General features: G+C 42.4%; 1 protein-coding gene across 2 annotated transcripts in view; it reads right to left on the bottom strand.

Moving 5' to 3' along the window:
• The window catches only part of SLC35A3 (solute carrier family 35 member A3), a 117890-nt gene extending 98806 nt beyond the window's left edge, over positions 1-19084 (bottom strand). The window contains exon 1 of one of the 2 annotated variants that reach the window (XM_069232160.1): positions 18997-19084. The gene's annotated coding sequence lies outside the window, so the exon portion shown is untranslated. Of the gene's footprint in view, positions 1-18728; positions 18897-18996 lie in introns of those variants that run through there. The other variant, XM_069232159.1, reaches the window with a different exon arrangement.
• Positions 19085-20352: the final 1268 nt, after the last annotated feature.

Below are 20352 nucleotides of genomic sequence, written 5' to 3'. Positions count from 1 at the left end.
CCAACAAATTTTACCATATTGCTTTTTAGGTCACGCATGCAAGCGTGCTGATGTGTTGTAATCTATCTGTGGGCTTTTAACCACGCCCACTGCACACCCATCACTATCACTCGTTCATGGGTTTGCCTTCCAAAAATCCTTTATTATCATTGGTAAATGTTTTACGTTTGTCTCTCTTTAGGGCGATTTTGTTACTGCCTTGGCCATCAACCCCGTTACATGGATAATTGCACGACCGCTGATACGTTTGACTATGAGTGAACTTATTTTGCCTTTTGTGGCTCTACTTCGCTCTCACGCTCATGGCACTTTGAATCGGCTCGCTTATGTCAACTGTTTTACTTTTAATTTTCAATTTATGTGGCAAGAAAAGTCTTTATAGAGTGCATAAGCAAGCAAGCGTGACCACTACAATAGGGCTTTGAGGGCATTCTTCCCGCTCAAAAAAAAATTGGGGGAAAAAAAAGGCAAAAACAGTACATTCTGCAACACATATTTCGTTATATATTCAATTGTATTCGTTTTTATAGCATAGTAAATGATGACCTTACAGTGCATCAGGATACAGCAATCTTTATTGGAGATCTTCAATGATTCCTTTACCATCACCTTCTAACAGTTAGCAGCGTTTTTTCCTTGAGGGCGGGGGAGCTAAACTTGAAAAATAAAATGGCAATGAAATGATTTCATTGCCATTTTAGTTTTCAGATAGCGTGCTGCAGTGGTCAGCCTGCTCCAGAGCAATAATGGGTGTGTCCACTTTTTACAGAGGACTAAAGCAGTGCTGGCCAGACACTGCAAAGTGCGCATGCGAGCTTGGCTGGCAGACCTGCGTCAGCGAAACTCACATGCACACTTTCAAGGTCTCCATCTGGCTGCCTTGGACAGATGGGTGAAGACCAAGCACTGGCCTGAAAGAGTGTTTGGCCATCCCGCCCCATCCAGTCCTGGCACTGTTCTCATGCTGGTTATCAGCATGAGAGCAGCACCAGGATTGCTTAGAGAAGCTTCTGCTTTCACTCGTGCCGGTGGGAGATTAGAAAGGACACAGAGGACGAAGCAGCCCAGGTAAGTACAATTATTTTATTTTTAATATAATGCATGCTTGTGTTTTTATGGTGCATACTTTTATACTTTTTTTTGATGCGGTGGGGCACTTCGCTCGCCTCCCAATTTGATACATTACTGGCCGCTGCTACGCTGCTCATCTCTCCTTTAACCTCTCTCTCACATGTATTTTATTGTTTTATGGCACCTCTCTTACCAGTGTAGGGTTTTTGAGAGGTTTACGTCACACGGGTACAGAAATAATGAATCATGTGTGTAAATCAGTGTAAATAAAATGTTACACAAGACAAAGGGGACTACAAAAGGTGTGGGGATCATGTCATCCATACTTGTAGGCATTATTCAATAGTGTTTAATCTTCGAAGCATAAACTCAGAATTCAGAACGTAACTGTGGTTAAGGTTGACTTTATTAATAATTTGTTTCTACCCAAACTTTTTTTAGGAAAATTGGGATAATCAAAGGCTGGGGAAGAAAAACCTAACTTTCTAACCTGTACCATGCAGTTTGCATGCAGCTCTTTGATCGCACTTCATAGAACAGTGTGCTAGATTATGACTTTACCCTATGAACAGCACAGTAACAAAATGAGCCCTGTGACAAAAGCAGTATCCCATTGAACTATGCACATAAAATACTGTTCTGTGATTTGCATAGTGCATGTTCTTTGAAACAGGCATATTACCCTTGGTGCTACCTTAGATGAGTCAAAACTGCCACTAGGCGAAACCCCAATCTCTTTCCAACACGTATATTAATCACCAGAGTTATGTTGGCACTTTTATTGTTGCCTGAAAACTGTTGGATATTCAAGAAACTCTTCAGTGATTTTAGACTTCTGCACTGCTACAAAACCAGCCCCCAGAAACAGGAGCGACCTCCCACCCTTCCTGCCTCCAGTTAAAAACCCAATGCCTGGTATGGCTAGTCCGGCCATGTACCTTTTCTCAGCAGTTTTCGAACGCCATCTCCAACTGATCAATTATGCACAGCTATGCCCCATTGTTTCCAAGATTCCAGCCATCCTATGACCCTGCCACTGACTGTTCTCCAAAGGCTGACACTGCACACAAGGAGGGAATGCTGTGGTTGAAGTCAAACAGAGGTGTGCCTCTCATTAAGTAGATATACCAGTCTATCTTGTCTAGCAACGTCACACCAACCAGAACATGAGTACAATAATTATAAGGTTTAGGCCTCGAAACTTCTACTTGCCCACATGCTTTGGTGAGTCATATTTTATCAGGTCGGGCTATTTTTAGGACTTAGTTGCCCCATTCTGGAGTTGACATGTAACAGGTGTTCTGTTCAGTCAGAAATTGAAGGAGGTCTTTAAATCTTGTTACTGTCACATTTGTTCTGAGTTCAGAGACGGAGGTCAAAAGTCAGTTGGTCTTTCAATTAATTTTCCTTCTGACTGCAGAGTTGCAAGATTTTGTCCTTTTTCTCCTAACACACCACTTTTAAATAGCTAAGCCATCTGTACAAACATTTCAAAATATATTTCACAGTAGTGAAAGCCCACTGTTTGTACTTCTGTGTGATGAAAAAATTTTAATATGATGAAAACTGATCAGGACACTTTATTTGGTGATGTGCAAAGAATAAATATATTTTCTAAAACCAGATTTTCACAGATTTAGAAATACATAATATAGTTTTATACATAAAGCTGCAAGTCAGTTGGAAGGATTTTGGACACTTTTTAGAAATTTTCTGTCTGCAAATGACAGTGTGTGACCACATCATGCTTTAATAATATTTTTTTTTAATTAAAGTGAGTGTTTAAACAAACACTCCTGCCCTGATAGCAATGCTATTAGTAAACTAAGAGGCAAGTAATGGATCACGTGTCCCCTATTTGTGGGCTAGATATTTTTTTTATTCATGGTGCAAACGTTTAGTCTGTTTAATTGAACACAGAAGTTGTTTTATACAGCAGAAATGCTGCACTCACATATCTGAAGGTACACTGATATGTAAGAAAAAGGTGACTGTAAACAAAGACCATTTGTTTCTTGCTTTTTCCACAGCTTCAATAGTCCAGGCATATAAATAGATCTAGGGTCTTGTTGGGCTGGTCGGACTCAGTTCGAACCATAACTTTCTGTATTATCCTCTTGGGCCTTCTCCTGGAAAGGTTATGTGGTGTTTTGCAGACCAGGATTCTTGTTTGAAATGGTCTGTTTGTCTACCTGTGATGTGACGAGTTTCGAACACCTCCTCAAGGAACTTTGGGCCTCATTACAACCCTGGCGGACGGTGGTAAGCTGGCGGTAACACCGCCAACAGGCTGGCGTTCCGCCAGCTATTAGGACCATGGCACATTAGCCACGACCATACCGCCGGTCCTCCAAAATACCGCCAGGCAGAAGCCTGGCGGTAATAATCCCCTGGGGATTATGAGCCCCCAACGGCGGTAAACACCGCCAAGAGAGGCTGGCGGTAAGGGGTACTCGGGGTGCTCCTGGGGGCCCCTGAATTGCCCATGCACTTGGCATGGGCAGTGCAGGAGCCCCCAGGCACAGCCCCATTGCACATTTCACTGTCCGGAAGGCATAATCTCACCATAATGTAATCCCCTTTTAATGTAACATTTCCACTACAGTCCCTGTACAGATACGTTCCGGCTATTAAGCAACCAAGGCAAAATCAACAACAATCAAACCAGGGAACACAGATTTATATTCAGCATGTATTAATTTTGTATGGCAAACGAAAATCCAAGGGCTCGATCTATTTTTACTTCCCATATTTGTATATTGTCCAGATGGACTATATCAACCAAAGTGACATTGTTTTTAATAGGACTTTCAAATAGACATTGGTTTCCAAGTTGACTTATGAAATTTATCACTCCATTGTAGTTCCTAAATTGTTTTAATCCTTCGTTTTTTCCACACACTTTTTTGTCGGCAAGAATGTACACATGACAATGTTCGTCCCTTTAAATTATATGTTGATTTACTACATTCAAAGTGAAATGTGCACCACAAGACCATTTCAATGCTAAGTATGCTTTACATTAAATGTTTATGAATAAATAAGAACCTCGTTGTCTACTCAAAGTTTGTATGTGAAATATATCCTCAAATCACAACCAAGTCTCTAGCTGATATTGCACCTTTAGAATGAGAACTAACAAGAATGGTGCAGGATTTCTTTCACAACATCCTTCCAACCAGCCCAGAACCCCTTCAATGACATGCGCTCAATGCACTGGCCTCAAAAACAGGAGAAATTTCTATTGCATGCACCAGTCTGTCTCGTCTGACAACTTCACCTACATTCAGTAAATCTGGAGAACAACAATTACTGCTGTCCTGAAACTAAACACCAGTGTCTTCCAAGGAATGCTCAGCTCTCTTACCTTGGCTTTGTCTACGGATACCCATGGGTTAGCATTATCAGAGCATATAATGCTTAACCAAGGGGGGGAAATAACTTATCTAATAACAAAAGACCTTCTGCCCACAGCAGCAAGCACACAGCAATATCCATAAATAGAGAAAGAAAAATAATAGCCCTTGCTTAACCCCTTTGCTGCCATAACGTTTTCCAGCTATTGCAGGTTTCTGAAAGCAATATACTGTTATGTCTGCTGAACTCTTCTGGTTGCGGGGATATATAGGGCTTGTAGGTTCATCAAGAGTCCTAGGTACCCAGAGCCAATAAATGAGCTGCACCTTCCAATGGGTTTTCATTATACCGGGTATACAGCAATTCATTTGGTGAAATATAAAGAGTGGAAAATAGGTATCATTTCCAAAATGGGCACAAAATAAGGTGTTGAGAAGCAGTGGTTTTCTGCACATCTCTGAACTCCGGGGTCCCCATACTAGCAGGGCATTTCTCAAATAGATGTCTTTTTTACACACCGTCTTACATTTGGAAGGAAAAAATGTAGAGAAAACAAGGGGCAAAAACACTTGTTCTTCTATTCTGTGTCACCCCAAGTCTCCAGATAAAAATGGTACCTCTCGTGTGGGTAGGCCTAACGCCTGCAACAGGAAACGCAACATGGACACATCATATTTTTACATTGAACTCTGACGTGTTTTTTGGAAAGTGCCTAGATGTGGATTTTGGCCTCTAGCTCAGCTGGCACCTAGATAAACCTACCAAACCTGTGCATTGTTCAAAACTAGACACCTAGGGGAATACAGGATGTGGTGACTTGTGGGGCTCTCACCAGGTTCTGTTACCCAGAATCCTTTTAAACCTCAAAACAAAAAACATTTTTTCCCTCACATTCCGGTGATAAAAAGTTCTGGAATCTGAGAGGAGCCACACACTTCCTTCCACCCAGCATTCCCCAAGTCTCCCGATAAAAATTATACCTCATTCGTGTGGGTAGGCCTAGTGCCCCCAACAGGAAATGCCCCAAAACAGTACATGGACTGGGGAAAGGGTAGGGGGAGAACTGTGTTTTTGATCATGAGCTCAGTAACCATCTAGGGACACCTAGCAAACTCAGACATTTCTGAAAACTAGACACCCAAGGGAGTCTTGCGTGGATCACCCAGTGTTTTCTTACCAAGAATCCTCAGCAAACCTCAAGTTTAACTAAAAAATAATTTTAAAAAAAAGAAGAAAAAAAACGAATCACATTTTTCCCAAATTTCTGTGTGGGCTCACCGCACCTGCAGAAACTTGCTACCACCCAACGTTCCTCTCAGTCTCCCAATAAAAATGATACCTCACTTGTGTAGGTGGGCTAAGTGCCTGTGACAGGGAAGAGCCAAAAACATGTTGAAATTGAGGGGGTACCAAAGAGGGTCCAAAAGGGCAGTTTGAAAAAAACATTTTTAGGCTGACAAGTCAGGCAGAATTTTAATCGGTATAGATGTGACAATGCTGGGTGGTAGGAATTTTGTGGATTCCTGCAGATTTCAGGAGGTTCCATCACAGAAATGTGGGAAAATGTGCGATTTCAAGTGAAGTTGGAAGTTTGCAGGGCATTGTGGGTAAGAAAATGGTGCAGGGATGCATATGAAGCACACCACCCTGGACTCACCCAGATGTTTAGTTTTCAGATGTGTCTAGTTCTCGTAGATTTTGCTACATGGCAGCATCCCAAAGTCCAACAAACATTTGCAATGCAACCGGTCTCGAGTTTGCTTGAGCTAGAGCAATTAGCATTGTAAACTCCTAACCTGACTTTTCCTAACCGGCAAAAGTGCAATTAACTATGTAACAGGGTCGATGTCATGTCAAGCGCTCGACTTCTGCCCAGTGAGATCGCGCTGTGAAAAAAGAGAAAAAAGTAGTCCAGAAACCAGACAGAAAACGTGGAGCCTTGTATGTTTTCAGTACTTGGTCGCTGCGCACAAGGAGGGCTAAACACCGGAAAAGGCATGACTTATGCATGCCTTTCACTAATGAAAGCAAGCAGATTTTGAAAGGCAAGCTCAGGAACTAATAAAAGACACAGACGTGACATAGGTGTGGCTTGAATCCCAAAGAGAGATTACAACACAGGATGCTCGCCCATAAAAAGTGCAGCCCTCACCATTCCAAGTAGGACGATTTTGAGAGTTAGACAAGCTCTCATGGCCCAAATGTAAAACCAAAACCCAAAGTAATCAAATGTCCCCTTGCTTGCTGTGGGATAAGATGTTTTAGTGTGCGGGGGACAGCTGAAAGACTGTTACCACCTTCAGTTGGGGTGGGGGCATAACCAGACCCATACAGGTGGGGGAGCCACCACCCCACTATTTTATTTTCTAATTACCTGGCATCTAGTAGGCCCCCCGCAAGGAAGTGGATCGGGGGTAATTGCCCCATCTGCCCACAGGTGGGCAGAACAACTTTATCACCATTTATTTGGGGTGGGGGTATGGCTACCACCAACTCCTTTTTTTGAAAAAAAATCTTCCCTGGTGTCTGTTGGGCTTTCTGCCCACAAGCCATACAAAAATAGGTAGATCTGCCCAAAGGGGCAGAAATGGCCTAAAATAAATTTTCCTCCCAGGAGAGTGACCCTTGCCTAAGGGAGTCGCTCCTCACATGTAAAAAAATATATATATATATACACCCCTGGTGTCTAGTGGGGAGGATGGGCAGATTGGCCTAATTAAAATATGCCCCCCAGGAGAGCGCCACTTGCCCAAGGAGACGCTCCCCTTCATTGTTTACTTTTGACAAATAAAAGCCCCTGGTGTCCAGTGGGCATTTCTGCAGCCCCTTCACTTGAGGGCTGCAGAAATGATGCACACAGACATGAAAGGAAAGGCCTTTCCTTTCATGTCCTCTGCCTGACCCCCTCCACCCTCTATTGGAAAAGAAATGCTTTGATTTAGGCTTGTGTAGCAGATTTTTCTAAAAGTAGGAGTCACATAATCGGAGAAGAGCATGGTTCGTATATTTCAAACGTCTATTGATGAGCACAACAGGCCCACCCAATCCTCCTACCTCCCCGCCCATCTCTCTGCCTACCCAGCCTACCCTCATATCCATATTATGGATACATTAATCTATCCAAGGCTTAGTGTTAACATCTCCACGGAGTTCTGAATTAAAAAAAAACTGTTTGTAAAAAATATAAGTCAATATATTTCGTTTGACGGGGTGGGCAAAGAAACATAAAAAGAGAAGATAGAGGCGAGGAGCGAGAGCGAAACGAAATAGTAAAAGCGCTTGTTAAAAAAAAAAAAAAACACATGTTCGGGCCTTGAAGAAGATTTTCCATGGCAGGCATACACACACTTGTGCTCACAGTTTTGACGAAGAATGAAAGAAACCAGTGAAAAATGGAGTCTTTCAGAACAGAACGATCAGGGATAGAACTCAAAGGCGTCTCCCCCCCCCCCCTCACAAGCAGGCCGCAGACTTGGAAAAGCACAGCAAGCGGCCCTGCAGCTACGCAGCCTTTTAATTCATCAACAACCGAGTGCTTGTTCTCAGATTCTGCACTCACACGAACTCCCGGTGCTGCTGTTCTAAACCGTGTTTTCAACGTGTGCTGCGGACACGTTTAGACTCATTGGCCAAGTGTTCAATATTATAAAATGCTTTGACAACGGACAAGTTAATTTAAGTGACTTTTTGTTTTCTTTCACTCTAGTTGATTAGGGTTGGGTGTGCTGTTTTACACGATGGTTCCAATATCCACAATGGAGTCACTCTGCACAAGGAAACCCTCTTTAGTCTACTTTCCCCTCCACCCCCACCCCGACACCTTTCCAGATTCAGCCTGCAGCAGGTAGGGGATTCCAATAGGTACTAATGGCTATGAAGGAGCAGATCACTGGCATCCGGGAAGCCCCATGCGCTGCCAATTTCCTAATCACCGTCGTGAGCACAGAGGAAAAGTGAATAGTGCTTCTTGGCTTTGACCCACGCACCAACTGTGTTGTTAGCTTCTCAAGGAGGAAGAAATTCTGCTGTCCCGGGTACAAGTCCTAAAAAAAGAAGTTGGGGGGGGGGGGGGGGGGGGGGGGGGGGGGGGGGTGGGGGGGGGGTTAGGGGGCCACTAACCAAGCTAGGCTGTATGCAAGTCCCACTATGGCGCTTGAAAACATTGGTGGCATCACAGCCCATGACATCACAGGAAGTGACATCAGATCTTAAGAACTCACATATGTTTAGCGGGTCTATCATGGGTACATTTGAGCAAATTACAATATTTAACAAATTAGATTTTGCGTTGCGGCTGTGCAAAAAAAGTGACGACCCCAAGGCAAAATATAGATCTCAAATTATACATTTTTCAAAACCTCGCCACAAAGAAATTCGCAACAAGGAGAAATGTGGCTTTAAATCTGTTCCGTTTATATGGTTGCAAAGTCTGCATTTTAAAATATCTTATGGCGTTAAGGCATCTTTGCGTGGCAACTAAATCTCACAGAATAATAATTGTAAGAAAACTCTGGAGGTTAACATATTTGCTGAGGAGATCGGTGTTTTGTCTAGTCCCAGTTTTGAATTGAGGTAGAATAGAGGGTTAATATATGTCTCCTACCAAGCACATTACGTAACATGCAGATGACAGATTTTTATTTTACGTAAATTGGTAAGTGGGTTGCTGCTTTTAACACAGAGATCCTTTTGTTACTTGCAGTTCAAAAATTGCAATCCTTCTAATATGGCACAGTGAGTGGCTCCTACACTTTGTTTTAGGTAACATCTCACACAATGAATTATACACATAATTTGTTATCAATCTATAATGTGAATATGTGATTTAAAGTGCTTTGACACTCTGCACTGGAACTATAGCGCTATAAATGAAATAAAACAAAAAAAGGGGTATTTAAATTGTTATTTGTGTAAAATAAGGGGATAGAGCAACACATCTGACAAATACTGGAGTGCATGCATACCTCTTATATATGAAGAGGCCGAACTAAATCTAAAGTATGTCTCTCTTAAGTACCTATGAAGTAGTAGGCTATGTGCCTGTATTTCCCCTACGTAGGTGTGTGACTCCCAATAGCTCCCAGTCAGGATACTCCACCATGAGACCTGAGGGCCCCTTAACTTCGGCCTTTGTTATGGGCACAGATAGAATCTCTGAGCCCCCTTTCACCGCCTGTACATTGCTGCTGGGAACTAAATCAGACAATGTCCAAGTTCTACTGAATGGATTCCTGTGTCTGAAAATTACACCAGGACAAGTTTAGCATATTTCTGTGGGGCCCAACTTCTCCGCAGGTTAAACGGCATCCACCCTGTGAAAAGAGTGGGTCGATATGGTGTACTCGCATGTACCCTCAACTTGTGCCCGGCTGCTGCTACCGCCTATTAGGGCAGCTCTCTGGCCAGACACTACTTCTACCTGAGGCCCTACTCTGAGTCAGCTAGGCTCAATTCCCAGCAGGCTCTGACTTGGATGGGGAAGATGGGTAGGTAACAGGCTTAGTCTGGATCCTGTAGGAAGAAAACTAATTTCTTATTACATTCAGGCAGTGGGGCTACCAGGAAAGTTTAGTGTACTGCCTGCGGGACCGAGTAAATTTATATCCTGGCTGAGGACTCTTAACCTAGTTACTCAACCATGATGACCACAAGAGGTCTATTCCATTTGCGTGTGAAATGCAAGCAGTAGTTGGCTTGCGTAGTTAGGATGATAGTATAGCATTAGTTGCCTATCAGTTACTCACGATAGATGGCACGCCTGGCCCTATGCACTCTCTGGTAGCACTTTTTTACAGACCTAATTTTTTCTGTTTTGCTTGAGACCATAAAAAATTGCATCTTTGATGACTTTAATAAATGAGAAGTTTTTCCTAGCTCAAAAAGTGGGACTAATCTTACATAGACAGTTATAACATCACTTAGCTTTAACTAAGTGTTGGGGACTGCACTCGTAACTGGGCTCAGACCCAACATAACTCAATTTAGAATGTTTAGTTTTCCTAACTACTTTTGATGGGTAGGTAGCACTCCGTTTGCTTATTGACAATATTTTTCGATGGACTGTACAAGCAAATATTTGACATTATAGTGAGCCTTACAATCAACAACCAGTTGTAGGGCCACTACCCATTACCCAGATGGAATACATGTTAAAGCTGTTCCCTTCTCCAGTCCTGTTCTGTTCTTAAAGGTGGTCTCCTATACCTATGGAGAACACATGTTGGCACAGGTTTCTTTGGATTCTCCGTCACATCTCAGAAGCTATTCCAACGTCTCTCCCGGTGTGATACAACAATCTTCCTAAATGTTGGAATGGATTTTCGGCTTGAATCGCTACGCCTTAGATCAAACAGCACTTATCAAACCCAAACCGGAGTTATTAATTCAGCACACCACTCCTTGGTTTAATGAAGAACTAGCCACTGCAAAATCCAACTGATAAGCAGCTTAACGTACGTGGAGACACCATTTGCTAAAGATAAAAATGGCACATATAACATGCACTTAAGTAATAAACAAGGCCCCATAAAGTATTTGACTTTGAATATTACTGCAACTGTATATGATACCACAGAACACTGGCAGAGGCCAGAAGTTTACCCAAACGAATGCCTTTTGAAGAGAAGCATCTGATTTTCAGTTGTTTCCCCGAAGAGCTGCTTTTTCAAACGCATTCCAAATATATGAAAAACATTCCATCTTTAGTGTGCAGACATGGGACCACTGGAGAAATCAGAAGCATTTATTAGTAGAAAGAATAGGTCATCTCCGTTTGCAAACCCTGACAGTAAAGCCAAGAGTACTCTAATGTCCTATTTTACTTCCATGAAAACACTTCTTGATGTGTCTTGAGAAGACATCTAAAGAGAATTTGCACATGCTGTTGGTCCGCCTATTGTATAATGTTTATGTTTTAACACAGGTCCTAGTATCAATCCTCTTTGGATGGGAAAAAAACTATACTGCTCACTAGTAAAACACTGCTGGAAAAAAAATCCTCCCTCAAATTCTGACTCAGTTTTCAAAGCACTTCTCCAGCTAAGGTAGAGGTGATAAAGTGCCATCCCTGAGAGCAATAAAATGATTGAGCCTACAGGTTTCAGACCCAAGTGATGTATGGAATTCATGCCAGATGCCGTGTTTGTTGATCTGGGGAAAAGTGTCAATATCTGTGGCATGGCTACCTCGAAATTACTGGACCGATCTTCAACTGTCAACCATCCCATTTCTGCTGTGACATTGTCAGCCATCCCCTTTTACTGTGATGCTGTCAACCATCCCCTTTGTAACTTTCGCTTGATAGGATTTTATAAATCACCCTCAATTTTCTATACTTATGATACACAGATTGTATACAAGCTAGTAGCAAGATGGGCGATGATGCATCTGATTTGAGCAGTATCACCCGCTGCTTCTTGGAAGTCATGGAACTTCCTCAAATTTAACTTAAGTAAAACATTTTTTTTTAATTAAGCCAGTGTCTACACAGTGCAGTTGGGTTTCACATTCAATCACTACATAACCATATCCACCAAAGTTAATATCAAAGAGAAATATTCAGCTGATGCTGCTAATGGGCATACAGAATGTGGGTGCAAAGTTCAAAGTTTCATCAACATTCAATTATGGGAATTCTCTTCATTTGGACTGTTCAAGTACTTAATCCATCATCTATTTGTGGTTGATAATATGGCTGTGAGATCGATTTTGCATCTACCTTATTAACAGGCTATTCCTGTCATCTTCTCAATACATCATTACTTAGCTACTGAGAAACCAGTTACATTATTTATGAACATTATTGGTATTTTCTATGTTATTGGAAAGGCAGATAATAATTGGTACATAACTATTAAAATGGTCTGGTGGTTCATTAAAAAAGTGGTTTAACCATGGTTACTCTAATTATAATACATCTTAATGTACCAGTACACGGGCTCACATAACTCCATCCAACACAGGTCCCCACAGTGTCACACACTTCCTTATTTTGCTCTGTCGTTAGTAACAAAAAAAAAATGCTTTCTTTATCTGTAAATTTTCTCAGTTTAGGCCATCATCCTATAATAGTGCGTTCCGTATTTGTGCTAATGCTACCTTTGCAGTGACCCAAAAAAGACTAGATTTTTGAGCGGCTTGAAGTGCAAGGATTCCATAAGTGCTCAAATTGTACAATGCTGGTGTCCACAGATTTTACTTATCTCAGAAAAAAAAAAAAAATAACACACACAACAAGAAATAACAAATGACAAAAAACAGATATTCTCCAGATTTGGAAAATAAAATGCATACCCAAACTTTCACTATTCACATGACTAAAGGATCACATAGCAATGTCTTTGTCAGAGGATTCAGGTAAATAATGTAGCCAATACATGAAGAAAATTTGGAGAAACATTGTATCGTCCTGAGATCAGAGTTTACAGGGAGGGAGGGAGTATTTCTCTTATTTTCCTTCTGACCCAAAACCTTGTATTAGCACCAATAACATCCTTTATGAACAAGAGCAATGTGTCCTTTGCCTGAAACGCTTCCAAAAGGCCATCCCATATAGTAATGACTAAGTCGCTCATGTGTAACTATTTAATATGTTTGTGCCATAGAAGAAGGTACTTGCTGTAATGATAGTAGATGCCACTAGGTCTCATACATGGCCAATTGGTCATTCTCATGGCTAGTGTTAGTACAGTAAGGTCCAAGACAAAAATTATTGGTGCCATAAAAATCATCTACCTTAAGCCATCAGCCAGAAAAGTAATCAACAATGAAGTTAAAGAAAATTTTTACATCTTTCGAGATGCTAGAAAAAGATGCCCTCTGTCACATGCATCATTCCACCTATACAAGGAACCTTTAGTGGTGAGCGTCCAAAGGAATGAAAGAGGTATGCCATATTTTATGGGTGGCTGGTCAAGGAAAATTGCCTTACATGTAGATTAGATTGTAGTGTACAAAACAGATGTGCTGTGCTCAGTTCCCGTAGGCGAGGATCTAATAGATAACGTTGACGTGTCTGGTTTCACAGTAAATAATTAATCAAACGTTATGCTCTGCAATACAATATATAGTTCTCTCTCTATAAAAAAAAAAAAAAAAAAAAAAAAAAAAAAAGGTTTTAGGAGGTACCAGTTCCTTCAGATCATCTCAGAAGCTATTCCAAAGTCTCTCCCGGTGTGATACAACAATCTCCCTAAATGTTGGAATGGATTTCAGGCTTGAATCGCTACGCCTTAGATCAAAGAGCACTTATCAAACCCAAACCGGAGTTATTAATTCAGCACACCACTGCTTGGTTTAATGAAGAACTAGCCACTGCAAAAGCCAACTGGTAACCAGCTTAACGTGCGTGGAGACACCGTTTGCTAAAGATAAAAATGGCACATATAACATGCACTTGAGTATTAAAAAAGGCCCCATCAGATCATGACCATGAAGAGATCAGTATTACAGGGCAGTTAGGCCTTTCTTGATTGCAGTTCTATTTTTGAGTGATATGCTGCCTAACAAGGGGGTGAGAACGGCTACAAATACCTGCAGATGGTATTTAAATCAATATATTAAGTTTAAATGTTTTTAAATCAGTGAGGTATGGGACAATCCAATGGTTAGAGCAAATCTGGAAGTAAACCAGTATGGTTAACTGCCCTATGACTTCACTTAACAACATCTTTGGGATTCTCCAGGGACGTCTTGTCTCCAAATCGCTTTGAGCCTTCGACTACATAATGCCGAGAAACACACGTTGAGGATTTGTAAAATGAAGATGGCATCAAAATTTGCATTTTGGCAGGAGTCTTCCCAACAGACAGGCGGTAGACTTTCGAAATTAAAATACATCTCTGTACTCAGAAGCCCTAGATTTCGGTCTTAGATGCAAGCTGCCTGGAGCATAGGATGTACATATGTTTACGAACTGCCCAGAAAATAAACAATCCTGCAATGTGGCGATACAGTAGATCAGTAGGATCACTGGAATTGTGGTATGTCCTCGACTCTTCTGGGCTTCTTTAGACTACTGCATGATTGGGAACGGATCTCACAACGGTTAGCAATTCTGTTGGTGGGAAATTAAGTGTGTCTGTGTTATATATCCACATGTTTTTACATTTATCTACTGTTGGGGCTTGGACAGGACCCGCTGAATGTCAGACATGCCTGAATATATACCATTAATACAAACTTAAGAATGCATTCTTTATTTTTCACATTACTGTGCATACACCCCCTTGAACAGCACTCTTGGCTCCAGCACTAATGTGCAACAACTATTCAAGGCCTCTACAAAGTTTGCAGTCAGTATACAAAATCTTCGACCTTTGGAAAAGGGAAATGCACCTCAAGCCACATGTTTCATCCAAAGATGGCCCAATAAATTAGTTGTGCATGCAAAGCTAGTGGGGGATTATTTTTGCTCAAACTTTCTTCATTGATTTATTCAGGCATACAATCATACAATGACCGCAATGCAGAAATAGGAGACCATGAGTACATATTGAGGATGCGCATACACACTAGTCATTTGCCCACTTTAAACCCCATACCCCCAGAAACAAATAACTAGAATGAGTGTAGATGGGGATGCTTCAAAAGGCACATTTGTGTTGGTGAAGTTACAGGGCGGGAGGGAGAGACAGCAGAGCAAGGTCTTCATGTCATCAATCCTCTTGGATGTCAGATCTGGAAAAGGTGGAGCACTCTAGTGCATGTGAATAGCGGCAGGCCAGACAAGAGAAATCAGATAAAGGGGTCCCAGGTGTAGTCAAAAGTTCTGCGAGTGTCTAGGAGCATATTGGCCATCCATTCCATGGTTAACGGATGCAAAGGAGAGCGTGGCAATGTGACACTGAAGGGGCATCAGGTTTCTTCCATGACGCGGCCAAGGCTGTCTTAGCTGCACACGGGCATAACCATATAATGGAGCCATCACTAGGGGGTCCGGTGTCCCAGAGAACCAGGAGAGCAAATTCCAGAGTGGTCAGAAGGGTATACTCCAGGATTTCTTTAATTTGAGCTAGTATTTAAGCCCAGTAGGGTGCAATGATGGGGAGTCCCACCATATGTGTTTAAAGTCGCCAGGGTGCCCACAACCCCTCCAGCATAAATCAGATGTGCTTGGGTAAATCTTTTCACGTTTCATATGTATAAATAACAATCATAAAGGATTTGGTAGTGTGCCTCTCTCCGTCCAAGTGAATGTTTGAATCTGGGAATGTCTCTCCAAATCTTACGCCATTGCTCTGAATTAATAGTCATCCCCAGGGTCTGCTCCCAAAAGTCCACATGACGTGGTCATGTTGTGTGAGTGGTGGAAATCAGGAGTAAATAGAAAAAGGAGATTTGGCCCTGAGACCCACCAGCTTGCTGAACACAACCTTTTACTGGATAGAGGTCTCTAATGCCTGCAACCCTATTCTGTGGCGGGTATCTGATGGCTGCAAGCCTATTCTCTGGCTGGTATGCTAAACGCAGGAGGACACTGTTGAATTTGTATGGGACTAACTGGGACAGCAAACATTTGCACAAAATGTGAGAGTCTTAGAAGGTTCTAAAGGTCTTAGAACTGTCCTAAAATCTGAAGGCCCCATGTGCAGATGGGAAGTATGTCTGGTGTACTTTCCCAAAATCAGTGTTCCTGTGGCATTTGGTGAAACGTTGTCCAGTAGCTGAGCACTAAGCAGAGGTAAAGACACTGCTTTGATTAATGATGCTTGTGGTGTCTTAGTAATTTTGATTTTTTTCTGTATTGTTTTTAGCTTTCTTTCTAGAAGGGAGGGTTGTAAGGGGTAGTTACAGGTTTTGTGATCACTGGGATGCTGCCAATTCACGTGTGGCTAAGGTGTACATTCCTAACACAAGACTATGTTCTGCCATGAGCTTCTGTGCATAAGATAGCATTCTTTTTGTTTTTAATTCCCCTCAGAAAGTGTATATATCTTCCAAACGGAACAAAAACTTTGTACGTCACCAATACTGGGTAACTCACTTCTGGAAAGGGGAGAAGGTGCAGCACATATACAAAGTGAAGTAGAAAAATAAAGTATGTGGTTACTGATCAAAGTACACACCAGGCCAACACATGGTGCTAACAGTATCACACTATAACAAACACATGGTGCAATGAAAACCGTAACTGGCATATGGTGATAACCAGGCATGCCATGGTCAGGAATAAAAGAGAGGGTGTGGTAAATGGTTTGCTCATTACTCAAGTGATATCTTTAAATGAAAGCACTATATAGGACTTCTGGAGGTCAGGATTTGAATTCTGCATATAAGAATAACTACTCTGATCACTGACCCAGAAGCTCAAAATGCTTCCACTGTAATTCAACACTCTTCCAAATGAACAAGCTCCTCTGGAGTAGCAGGCTACTCCTCTGCTAAGGAGCTTTGGTGTCTTACCCAGGGGCATAGCTTGGTCAGTAAGATTGGGGGGGGGGTGCGAGCGTCAGATTACCTGACAATCATGCTGGCATATAATGTTTAAATACATTATACAACAAGCAGGCTGCCTCAGAGGGGCATAAGCAGTATTGCCGTACAGCCTGGCCCCTATCCACGTCTGCTCTGTGCTAGTTGACAGCTTCCCTTGTGCATTCCACTCAGACATACATAAACACAGGACACTCAGCTGCATCTATCTGTATACCAATGGGTTTCCCTGGGCAGGAAGGGTGGAGGGTCTCTCTCTTACACTTCAATGGCCAGACCTTACACAAAGAACTGATAACCCCCCACAGGTCTCCTGGCAGACAGGGCTGGGCTGATAGGGGAGCTTGTGCACTTCAAAACCACTCTATGAAGTTTCTTCCACTTCAAAGGTGATTTGGGGTATGTATACTGGGTCTGTGAACCCACCAAATCAGACACTTCTGGACCTACAACTGGACTTTGTCTGAGGGACTGCCTGGCTGTCCATAGGACTCATTTGGACTGCTTTGCTGGAAGGCCTGTTGGCCTGCTTGTTGCTCTGTTGCCTGCTGACTCTGCTGGAAGGACTCTGCCCTCCTCCTCAAGTGCTCTCCAAGGGCTTGGATCGAGCTTGCCTCCTGTTCTAAGACCTCAGGATAGCAAAGACTTCACCATGGAAGAGAAAATCCAGTGTGTCGGAAATTCGATGCAATGCCTGCCGGACCGACGCAGCGCCTGCTCTGCGGCCGAAAAATCACTACATTGCCTCCCGGATCAACAAAGCACCTTATGCATCTGCTCAATGCATTCTGGGTTTTCCATGCATCATCCCTGGCCATCAAAATATCCCTGCATCGCAGAGAGGAACCAAGGGTGCATCAATTTGCAGCGTGGAAAGAAACAACGCATCTCCTTTGTCGAGCTGGAAAAATTGGCACATCGCTTTGCTTTTTGACGCATTTCCTTATCTGCGGCCCCTCTGCATTATTTTTCACACTTCACAGGTACTTTCGAATTAAAAGGGTACAACCACTGATTCTAAAGGGCTGAGACTCATTTAAACCTTTAAAGAGTGATATCTTGACTTCTGCATATTGCCCTTTTTGTTGTTTTGGTCTTATTTTAATATTATCTATTTTCCTAAACTAATGTGGAATACTTTTTGTTTTGTTGTACCAGTTATTGCACAAATACTTTACACATTTCTTCTAAGATAAGCCTCCCTGCTTTGTGCCAAGCTACAGGAGGCTGAGCACAGGATAATTTTGGTTGTCTTGTGACTTACCCTGACTAGGGCTGTGGTCCCTACTTGGCCAGGGTGCATACCTCTGCCAACTGGAGACGCAATGTCTAACAGCCACTGACACAAGAGCCCTCTGTGAGATCTATCAGTACATTCCAAAGGAAACTTTCAATGAACAGCAGAAGAGGTAAACCAGAGAATCGTGCCGTATGTATAAAGTGTGCATACCTCTGAAACATGAACTAGGGGGCCTGAGGTCCGTGAACAGTGGGCGGGTGCCAATGCCAAGGTGTAGCAGTGGATATCTAGGTGGACCCGGAAAAGGAGGAACCGAAGAGGGGGCTGTTAGAAGTAGGCGATAATGAAGGGGCTGATTAGTGTTAAAGGTGGGCGCTGGAGAGATGAAAGTGGGGATAATCTCTGGGGAAACGGCAATGGTGCTCACACGTAAGGGGGGTTACTGTATGCGTTGTGCAAAAAAAGTTGCTAGTGTGTACTGCAAAGGATGTGCTCGGGACATACACTGTAAAGGAGGTACTACACAATAGTGATTGAGAGTCACAACAAAGGGTGTGCTACAAAAGAAAGACAGAGCTCTCCATTCATACTCCACAATGAGGCAGAAAATCCAGAATTTGGACCTTACCTTCCAACAGAAGTTCTTAAAAATCTAATAGCCTTCGGGTCCTCTGGATTCCAACCAACTTCAATAGGTGAAGACGAGAGGGAATAATAGATAAGCTAGTTTTATATGAATTGACGGACTACTAGAAGGTAGAGGGAGGTTCATGCTGACTGTACTTTCCTTAAAATCACACAATTGGTTGCAAAACGACCCGCCCCTGTAATTATGACCAACCCACTCCGGAACAAACCGCCCCACTGTTACTGTAACTCCGGAAAAGCACGCCTACCGTTCCGGAAGTAAATGCTCATCGTGCCCCAGCGACTCGTGAGCCGGTGCAGCAGGCTAAGCGCAGCTATTGACGATTGCGATTCTTGCTCCTACCCACCACCTGGAGGAAAATACACCACACTGCAGCTTTAATTCACCTTTGACAGTTAGAATCGCGCTCGTTTTTAAATCTAACGAATGGCAATAGTTACTAGTTTCACTATACTCTTGTGTACGACTCTGTTGTAATAACACATGTTATCTGCCTGAGTTGTGCATCCTGGTGCAGTGTTTGAAATGGAACCATTAACGTGTGAGTACTAACGTCCAGCAATTCCTTTTCGCTCACGAGACGTGTTTGTAGCAGTCATGAATAGCAGTGCGCTCTTTCTAAGAAGAGCGCCGGGTACCCCGTGCCCGACAATACTTGTCTTGCCCATATGGACTGCTAGGAGGGTTGTGCAGTTTGTGTCTGTGCCCTGCTTCACTCAGACGTAGGAGGGGGCGTCCTCGTTATACTTTGGAAATACTTTTACACTGCGTTGTGACTCCTCATAACTTGTATTACCTCGCTCTGTGGCTTGATAGATACTGTCTGTAGTACCATGCTTTTTAGCTGTAAATGATTGTCATCACTCGAGTTAGTCTAATTAATTAAACAGACATAAACCAAAACCAAATAATTAAGGCCCGCACAGTGTCCCTGGTGAAAGAAAAATGAGGTGGTCACACCAATGATTGTTTCAGCAACTCCATTACTGAAGTTCAGAGCCTGGGCAAGGGGTGGGGATAAGCGAACTGGTAGGCCCGTACGGGACCTAATCAGCGGTACTACTATTGGATAGTGACGGCACTTTGTAAGGTTAGTGTATTTTTAGTGGGACAATACTAACTCAGCTGGACTACCACCTGTTTAAGCTAGCCTCGAGCGCCCATTTGTTAGCAGAAATAAATTATTTAAACAGTATAGCACAGTAGAAACTGGTGCAATAGAAGATATGCATAGTTAACTGTACCCTTTTAAAACCACCTTACTTTTATTTGCACCTCTTATTCCTTCCAAGAAATATCAGGATACAGAAAGTGTGGTTAGTTCCCCTAATCAACTTAACCTTTACTCCAAATACTTAATTGAAATATGTTTACAAATATAGCAATCCCCGCCTGCATGGGTCTTAACAGGATCCACTCCCATATTAATAGATTTATGTGGCATGTGCTTCTCGCACGAGGGTTGTATTTATTAACAGAAGAGAATCTCTAAAATTGTATACAAATAACTCATCCAAAGAAGATATACAGTGTTAATGCTGATTTTATAATGAATATTCATATAATTGGAGTGTTGAATTTGCATAGAAAATTAATAACTTAG

The sequence above is a fragment of the Pleurodeles waltl genome, chromosome 4_2 (genome assembly GCF_031143425.1).
Source record: "Pleurodeles waltl isolate 20211129_DDA chromosome 4_2, aPleWal1.hap1.20221129, whole genome shotgun sequence".
Taxonomy (NCBI): Eukaryota; Metazoa; Chordata; class Amphibia; order Caudata; family Salamandridae; genus Pleurodeles; species Pleurodeles waltl.
The sequence above is the reverse complement of the archived record's forward strand: the minus strand, read 5'-3'. Positions and strand labels throughout refer to the sequence as shown.